The sequence below is a fragment of the Nannospalax galili genome, unplaced genomic scaffold (genome assembly GCF_000622305.1).
Source record: "Nannospalax galili isolate Female #2095 unplaced genomic scaffold, S.galili_v1.0 scaffold1259, whole genome shotgun sequence".
NCBI lineage: Eukaryota > Metazoa > Chordata > Mammalia > Rodentia > Spalacidae > Nannospalax > Nannospalax galili.
This window is the reverse complement of record NW_008343968.1, coordinates 367217-375913: the sequence shown is the minus strand read 5'-3', so window position 1 is coordinate 375913 and position 8697 is coordinate 367217.

Here is an 8697-nt window from a genome sequence, read left to right as displayed (position 1 = left end):
TCCACTCCTTTTCAATATAGTGCTTGGAACTCTTGCTAGAGCAATAAAACAAGAGAATAAAATTAAAGGAATACTAATTGGAAAATTAGAGATCAATTTATCATTATTTGTAGATGACATGATACTATACCTAAGAGATCCCAAAAATTCCAGGAGAAAACTGCTAGAAATGAGTGATACTTTCAGTAATGTGGCAGGTTACAAAATCATCTTACAAAAATTTGTAACCTTTCTATATAGCAATAATAAGCAATTGGAAAAAGCATTTAAAGAAACCCTCTCATTCACAATAGGCTAAAAAACATCTAGTAATAAACCTAACTAAATACATTAAAGATCTCTACAATGAAAAATTTAAATCTTTAAAGAACGATATAAGATGACACCAGGAGATGGAAGGACCTACAGTGGTCATGGATTGACATAATAATATTGTGAAAAATGACCATCTTATCAAAAGTAAGATGCAATATTCAATGCAATGCCGGTCAAACTTCCCATGACATTCTTCAAAGAGCTAGAAAAAAACATCATAAAATTCATATGGAATCACAAAGGACCCCAGATAGCCACAACAATCTTGGGCAAAAAGAGCAATGCTGGGGGCATCAACATACTAGATCTCAAACTGTAATAGAGTGCTATAGTCATAATAACAGTGTGGTACTGGCACAAAAACAGATACACAGATCAAGGGAACACAGTAGAACACCCAAACATGAGTGCATGCAGTTTCAGTCACCTGATATTTGACAAAGGTGCCAAGAACACACAATACAGGAAAAAGACAATCTTCAACAAATTGTGCTAGCAAAACTGGGTCTCCTCCTATAGAAGATTGAAATTGAACTCTTATTTTCACCCAGCACAAAAGTCAACTGCAATCAGATAAAAGACCTCAAAATAAAACCTGAACCTCTGAAACTGCTGGAAGAAAACATAGGCAGTACCCTACATGATAGGTTTAGGAAAGGACTTTGTAAATCAGACATCAGTTGCTCAGGCATTAAGGTTAGCAGTCAACAAGTGGGACCTCATTAAACTATAAAGTTTCAGCACAGCAAAATAAACAATCAAGAAAGTGAAGAGAAAACCCACAGAGTAGGAGAAAATTTTCACCTGCTTTACATCCGACAGAGGATTAATGTCCAGAATATATAAATAACTATAAAGCAAACAAGAAAATAAACAAGCCAATAAGAAGATGGACAAAAGACTTGAACAGAGAGTTCTCAAAGAAATAAAAATGGCTAAGAAACACCTCAAAAGGTGCTCACATCCTTTGTAATTAGAGAAATGCTGATCAAACCCACTTTAAGATTTCATCTTACCCCAGCCAGACTAATATCAAGAGAACAAAAGAAACCAAATGCTGGCAAGGATGTGGAAAAAGGGGAACGCTGGAACACTCGTTCACTGCTGGTGGGAATGCACACTTGTGCAACAACTATGGACAGCAGTGTGGAGAACTCTCATAAAACTAAAAATGAACTACCATATGATCCAGTGATACCATTCCTTGGCATATACCCAAAGGACTCATCCTACTGTAGAGATAACTGTTCATCCATGCTTATTGCTGTTCCTCAGTGACGAATGTATAATGAAAATGTGGTACATTTTCACAATGGAGTTTCTACTCAGCAGTAAGAAAAGAAAGGTGAAAATTGAAAGTAAATGTATGGAACTAGAAACTCTTATACTGAGAGAAGTAAAGCAGGCTCAGAAATGTAAGCAACATACATTCTCTCATTTGCAGATCTTAGCATCAATTTCTGGAGTAGGTGAACCATGGGGGCAAGAATAAGCTTTAAAGTAACTATTATACAAAAATTAGCTCAAAAATGGCTCACGGATTTTAATCCAAACCATATAACTTTTAGAAAAAAATGAGAGAAAATCTTTAAAATCTAGACTCAAGCAAAAGTTCTTAGACTTGACACCAAATCAAAATTTATAAAAAGAGAAAATTAAAAAATTAGACCTCGTTAGATTTTAAAAATTTGTTCTCTAAATGATCATTTAAAAAGAACTTTTTATAAGATACAGTTTAATAAAAACATCTACCTCCCATTTGTCTAACAAAAGACCAGCAGGGAAATATACAGAATATATTAAGAGCATTCCAAATTCAACAATAAATAAATAACCCAAATAGAAAAAGATATGCACAGAGCATTTGTTTTTTGTTTACTTATTTTTACAGAGATGAGTTCAAACCCAGGAGTTCATCCATGCTAGACAAGTAGTATATCACTAAAGCTCTGGAAGTAAATATTTTACCAGAAGTTATATAGTTGACAAATGAGCGAGGGAAAAGATATCCAACCATTAAGTGGAAATTACAGCCAGCTACAATAAGATACCATTGTACACCTATTCAAATTACTAAAATTTAAAAAACATTGACACCAGAAAATGCTGGCAATAATACAGAGGAGCTGAATCATTCACATATTGCTGATGGTAATAAAAATATGGTACTGCTGCTACAGAAAAGAATTTGGTATTTTCTTATAAAATTAAGCATGCAACCACCATATGACACAGTAATTACATGCTTGGGCAATTCCAGAGAAATGAAATCTTAGTGTACATAGAAACTTTTATGTTTTATTCATAATTGCCTCAAACTGAAAATAGCTTGCATGTCCTTTAGCAGGTGAATGATTAAACAAATTGCAATATACATATAATATACTTCTTAGCAATAAAAAAGATGTCAATGAAAACTAGGATGAATCTTGGGATATTTTGCTGAATGAAAAAGTCAGTCCCAAAAGGTTATATGTCATTATTTTATTTATATAGAACTATTAAATGTTGTAACTATAGAAAGAGAATAGATTAGGTTCCCAGTGTACTAAAATTTGGGTAGAGAGATGTGAGTATAAAAGGTCCACGAAGGGCTGGGAACATAGCTCAGTGGATAATGCTTGCCTAGCATGTACAGGACCCTGCATTTAATTCCTAGCACCATAAATAAATAATAAATAAATGGAAGGAAGGAAGGAAGGGAGGGAGGGAGGGAGGAAGGAAGGAAGGAAGGAAGGAAGGAAGGAAGGAATGAAGGAAGGAAGGAAGGTCAGAAGGATCCTATGATGATGGAATTGCTCTGAATTTGTCTATGGCTATAGTGACATGCAAGTATAATCATTGTACTATAGCTTTGCAGCTGCTTCCATATAGAGAAACCAGGTAAAGGGTGTTATGTTTAATTTTGATTGTCAACTAGATTGTATTGAGAAGCACTTGGTGGATTAGTTCAGCATACCAATAGGTGTGTCTGTGAAGATGCTCCCAAAGAGGATTAACTGAATAGGGAACACCCCTGAATGTGGATAGTACCATCCCATAGACTGAAGACCTAGACAGAAAACCAAAGGATATAGAAGAAAACTGGATAGCACAGGCATTCTTTCTCTCTCCTCCTGGGCACCATACATAACCTGTTCCACTCACCCATACTCTTCTCACCATGATGGACTGAACCTCTCAAAACATGAAACAATGTGACTGGAGAGATGACTCAGTGTTAAGAGCACTGGCTGCTCTTACAGAAGATCTGAACTTAGTTCCCAGCACCAACATGGCAGCCAACAACCATCCATATTTCCAGTTGCAAGGGCATCCAATGCCCTTTTCTGGCCCCCACAGGTTCGCACACATGCAGGCAAAACATCTATACACATAAAATAAAAAAATAAAAAATTAAATAATTCAAAAAATAAATGGAGAAATGTGAGACAACATAGATCTATTCATACTGGGCATAATCTCAGTGTTTGGGAGTCAGAAAAAGGTGGATCTCTGTGAGTTCAAGACCAGCCTTCTCAACATAAGTGAGTTCCAAGCTAGACAGGGCTACATAGTAAGACTGTCTCTCAAAACAAATAAACAAACAAACAAACAGAAAAATCCACAAAACAAACAAACAAACAAACAAAAAACACACCAAAATCAGTCCACCCCTTGAATTGTCTTACTGAGATAATCTTAATAATGGAAGCTGATGTGGGGCTGGAGAGATGGCTCAGTGGTTAAGAGCACTGACTGCTCTTGCAGAGGACCCGGGTTCAATTCCCAGCACCCACATGGAGTCTATGAACCGTCCTTAACTCCAGTTCCAGGGGAATTTGAAGACCTCTTCTGACCTCCTCAGCATTGCATGACACAATTGTCTTACTGAGATAATCTTAATAATGGAAGCTGATGTGGGGCTGGAGAGATGGCTCAGTGGTTAAGAGCACTGACTGCTCTTGCAGAGGACCCGGGTTCAATTCCCAGCACCCACATGGAGTCTATGAACCGTCCTTAACTCCAGTTCCAGGGGAATTTGAAGCCCTCTTCTGACCTCCTCAGCATTGCATGACATGGGTACACTCACATACATGCAGGCAATAAACTAATATACATAAAATAAAAATAATAAAGAAAATATTAAAGAAAATAATGGAAGCTGATGAACACCACCAGTAGAGAGTCTCTATATTATTTCTTAAAACACGATGAGAATCATTCATTATCTGATATTTAAAAATTTTTGTGTGTGTATCTCCCTGTGTTCACAGTTGACCTGGAACTTGCTAGGGAGACTGAAAGTTTAATTTTTAAAAATCATTAACTTTTTTTCTTTTTCATTTTCTAGTTGATTAAACTTTTATCAAGATCAAGAGAAAATAGAGAAGTCAAACTACATATAATCCTATGGAACCACAATAGGGTATTATTAATCTATTTTACAAAAAGCTGAATACATATTAGTAATCCATATTATAATTATGTAATTATTTATATTAACATGTGGAATATTGAAAAAGAGATAGATCATGGCATTGCCCACTCAGATCTCCTAGGGAAGGTTGTGAGTGAGAAACAAGGAGCACTAGTATGAACATACCTCAAGGTCCACACAAAATGTTCAAAATGTTAATGTTATTTCTGTCTCAATCCTCTGAAGCATGGGTTCAAGTCAATGTTTCTTCTATCATGACTCACATTTATTGAGTTGTATTCTCTGATGTTAGCACTTTAAAACAGTGTAGATGATTGTTGTTAATTAATTTTGTGGTGCAAAGTGAAACACAGAAACTTGTTTCTATGAAAATAAATTAACTGTAACGAGTACAGATTAGAGGGATTGAAGAGACAGGTCAATGGTTAAGAGTGTGTACTACCCTTGTAGAGGACCTGAGTTCAGTTCCCAACACCCACATTGGGTGACTCACAACTTCCTGTAACTCCAGCTCCAGGGGATCTGATGCCCTATTCTGACCTCTGCAGACACCTGTATGCATATATACATACACCCAGAGACATACATACACATAATTGGGAGAAAAGCACAGTTTAGAAATTGGAGTTGAGGATTAAAAACTGAGACCATAGTGTTGGCTCTTTGGGGAAAATGAGATTAAAGAGAGAAACATGGAATTGGATCAGTCTTCAAGCAAATGGTATATTTGAGCTGGACAGAGCAGCTGGATGAAGGAAAGGTTTCTGTCCACTTAGAACAGTTTTTTTTAAGGTACTTTATGAGAGGGTAGGCATACACCCAGAGACATACATACACATAATTGGGAGAAAAGCACAGTTTAGAAATTGGAGTTGAGGATTAAAAACTGAGACCATAGTGTTGGCTCTTTGGGGAAAATGAGATTAAAGAGAGAAACATGGAATTGGATCAGTCTTCAAGCAAATGGTATATTTGAGCTGGACAGAGCAGCTGGATGAAGGAAAGGTTTCTGTCCACTTAGAACAGTTTTTTTAAGGTACTTTATGAGAGGGTAGGAAGTACAAAGTTGTCCTTCACAAGGAAATGGGACCAAGATTACTGACTCCACCCAGTTAGAGACGATATGTTCTCTTGCATTTCTTACTGATGTTGACATCAAAGAGGCCCCATGGACATTTCTGGATAAAGGATTGTCTGGAGGAATAATATACCTAGTTGGTTTGCAATGAGACAGTTTTGTCCACAGCTCTTTCTTTTGGGTTTGTTACCTGGAAACATCCTGTCCCAGAAAAGATCAGGCAGGAAGGAGGATTTGGCTCTTATGGGGAGCTGTGAAAGGAGAGATTGCAGATGGTGTGGCTGGATCTGTGAGACTCTTCCCAGCAACTGGTGAATCTGTGACTGTGCTAGTTACTTTTCATCAACTCGACACAAATTAAAGTCACTCAGGAAGAAGGAACCTCAACTGAGGAATTACTTCCATCAAACCGGCCTGTGGACATGTCTATGAGGTATCTTCTTAATTGTTAATTGAAGTGTGTGGGGAGGGGGTACCAGCCCACTGCAGGCAATACCATCCCCAGGCAAGTGGGCCTAGCTGTAAAAGAACAGTAGCTGAGAAAGCCAGGGGAAGCAAGCCAGTAAATAGCATTCCTTCATGCTCTCTGCTTCAGCTTCTGCTTCCAGGTTCTGGCCTGGAGTTCCTGTGCTGGATTTCCTCAGTGATGAACTGTACTGTAAACTGAAATAAACCCTTTCCTCCCCAAGTCAGTGTTAGTCAGTGTTTTATCACAGCAACAGAAAACAAACTAGAACACAAATTTGTACCAGAGGGTGGACTCTTGCTATGATGGATCTTACTATGTTGATTTGGGGGAGGATTGCTGAAGCATTTGGAATTCTGGACTGGAAAAAAGCCATTGAGCTTCATGGGCTGTTTTGTGGGAGCTTGGAAGATAAGAATGCTGAAAGAAATGCAGATGATGGAGAACTGGCTTGTGGCATTTCAGGGGAAGCAAAGACTCTATTGGGGCTGTTTGTATGCATTTTGGATTAAGAGTCTGTAGAATAAATGGGGCTGGAGAGATGGCTCAATGGTTAAAGAGCACTGGATGCTCTTACAGAAGACCCCAGTTCAATTCCCAGGACCTACTGGGCAGCTAACAACTGTCTGGAACTCCAGTTCCAGGGGAATTCAATGCCCTCTTCTGACCTTCATGGGCATTTATTTTATGTGTATGAGACCATACACTCATATACATAAAATAAAAATAATAAAAATATTTTTTAAAAGAATCTACAGAATTAAAACCTTTGTTTTACTGGATCAATAGATCATGGTCAGTTGGGGACTGTGATTAATAACAGACCTGCATCATGGAGGTAAAAATCTCCTGGAGTAATTAATTCCTCAGAGTCAACATGCAAAAGCTGTAGTCCAGTGGGGGCCAAAGCTGCATCTCAAGCCTAAAGCAGAAAAGGGTGTGGCTTCTAGTTATGTACTTGTGTGTCAAGCTGATAAGGGGTAAAATTCGCTGCTTTTTGTCAACTTGACACAAATTAGAATCACCTGGGAAGAGGGAACCTAAATTGAAAAATTGTTTCCATCAGACTGGCCTGTGGATACCTCAATGAGGCATTTTCTTAATTGATGATAAATGTAGGAGGGCCCAGCCCACTGTGGGAAGTACCATCCCTGGGAAGGTGGGCCTGGACTACATAAGAGAATTAGCTGGGGAATCCAGTGAGCAGCATTTTCCCTTGGTCTCTGCTTCAGCTTCTGCCTCCAGGTTCCTGCCTGTCCCTGCTTTGGCTTCCTTTAGTGACGGACTATGAGTTGTAAAGGGTAATGAACCCTTCCATAAAATAATGAGGACAGATCTTAGCAGACAGTGTGAGAGGGTGGGTTCCAACCTCCATCTGTGTAGTGACTGAGATCTCAGCAGAACATCAGAGTACCCGTTCCTGCCTCCCTCTGTCACAGGGGCTGAGAACTCAGGGGACAGCCTGAGAGTGCCCATATCCTGCCTTCAAGTGGTAGTGAGCTTCTCCCAATTGTGCCTTACCCAGCCCCTAACTAGGACTGTGTGAGGCCCCTCCCAAGGCCCCAGGGCAGACCTGGCTTTGGTAGGACAAGGCTGAGATCTTAGCAGACAGTCTAAGAAGGTGGGTTCCAATCTCCATCTATGTAGCAGCTTGGATCTCTGCAGACTGCCAGAGAGTGCCTGTTCTGGCCTCCCTGTGGCATAGTGGCTGAGAACTCAGCAGACTGGGGCTTCGAATCCCAAAATCACCCCCCCCACTCCAGGGATCCTCTTTTCTCTGAGTTCCCACTAGTAGGGATCCAAAATTTAGAAGGAAGCCTGTGTGTACCTGACTGGAACCTGACTTGGGCTTCTGTGGGTGCTCCTGAGTAGCTGATCTGAAGCCATCAGTTCCTTACAAAATAAAACCTGAGAGAACCTGAAACCTGGACCGACCAGCTTTATATAACCAATAAGAAAAAGACCAAGGCACACCAATAATACAAACAGAAGCATACTTCAACTTAATTCTCATATCAGAATCACAAACAGCAAAAGAAATTCACATGCCAAAATCATAACAAAAGAATAATAAAATGGAAAGCCAAAACACTATGTCCCCAACAAACTCCACCAGTCCTGTAGAAGAGTTCTACGAGAATCCCCTAGAGATAACACAGGATACATAATTTAAAAGAATAGTCATAAACATAATCAAGGAATTTAACAAACTTAAAGAACACAAGAACAAACAAATCAAAAAACTAAAAGAACATAGGGATAAACTTCTGAACAAATTCACAAGAGAGATAGAAACTTTGAAGAAAACCCAGGCAAAAATGAAGAAGGAAGTGAAAAACTCAATAAGCCAGCTTGAAACAACAGGGGAAAACCTCACTGCTAGAATGAATGTAATAGAAAACGGAATCTCAACATTGG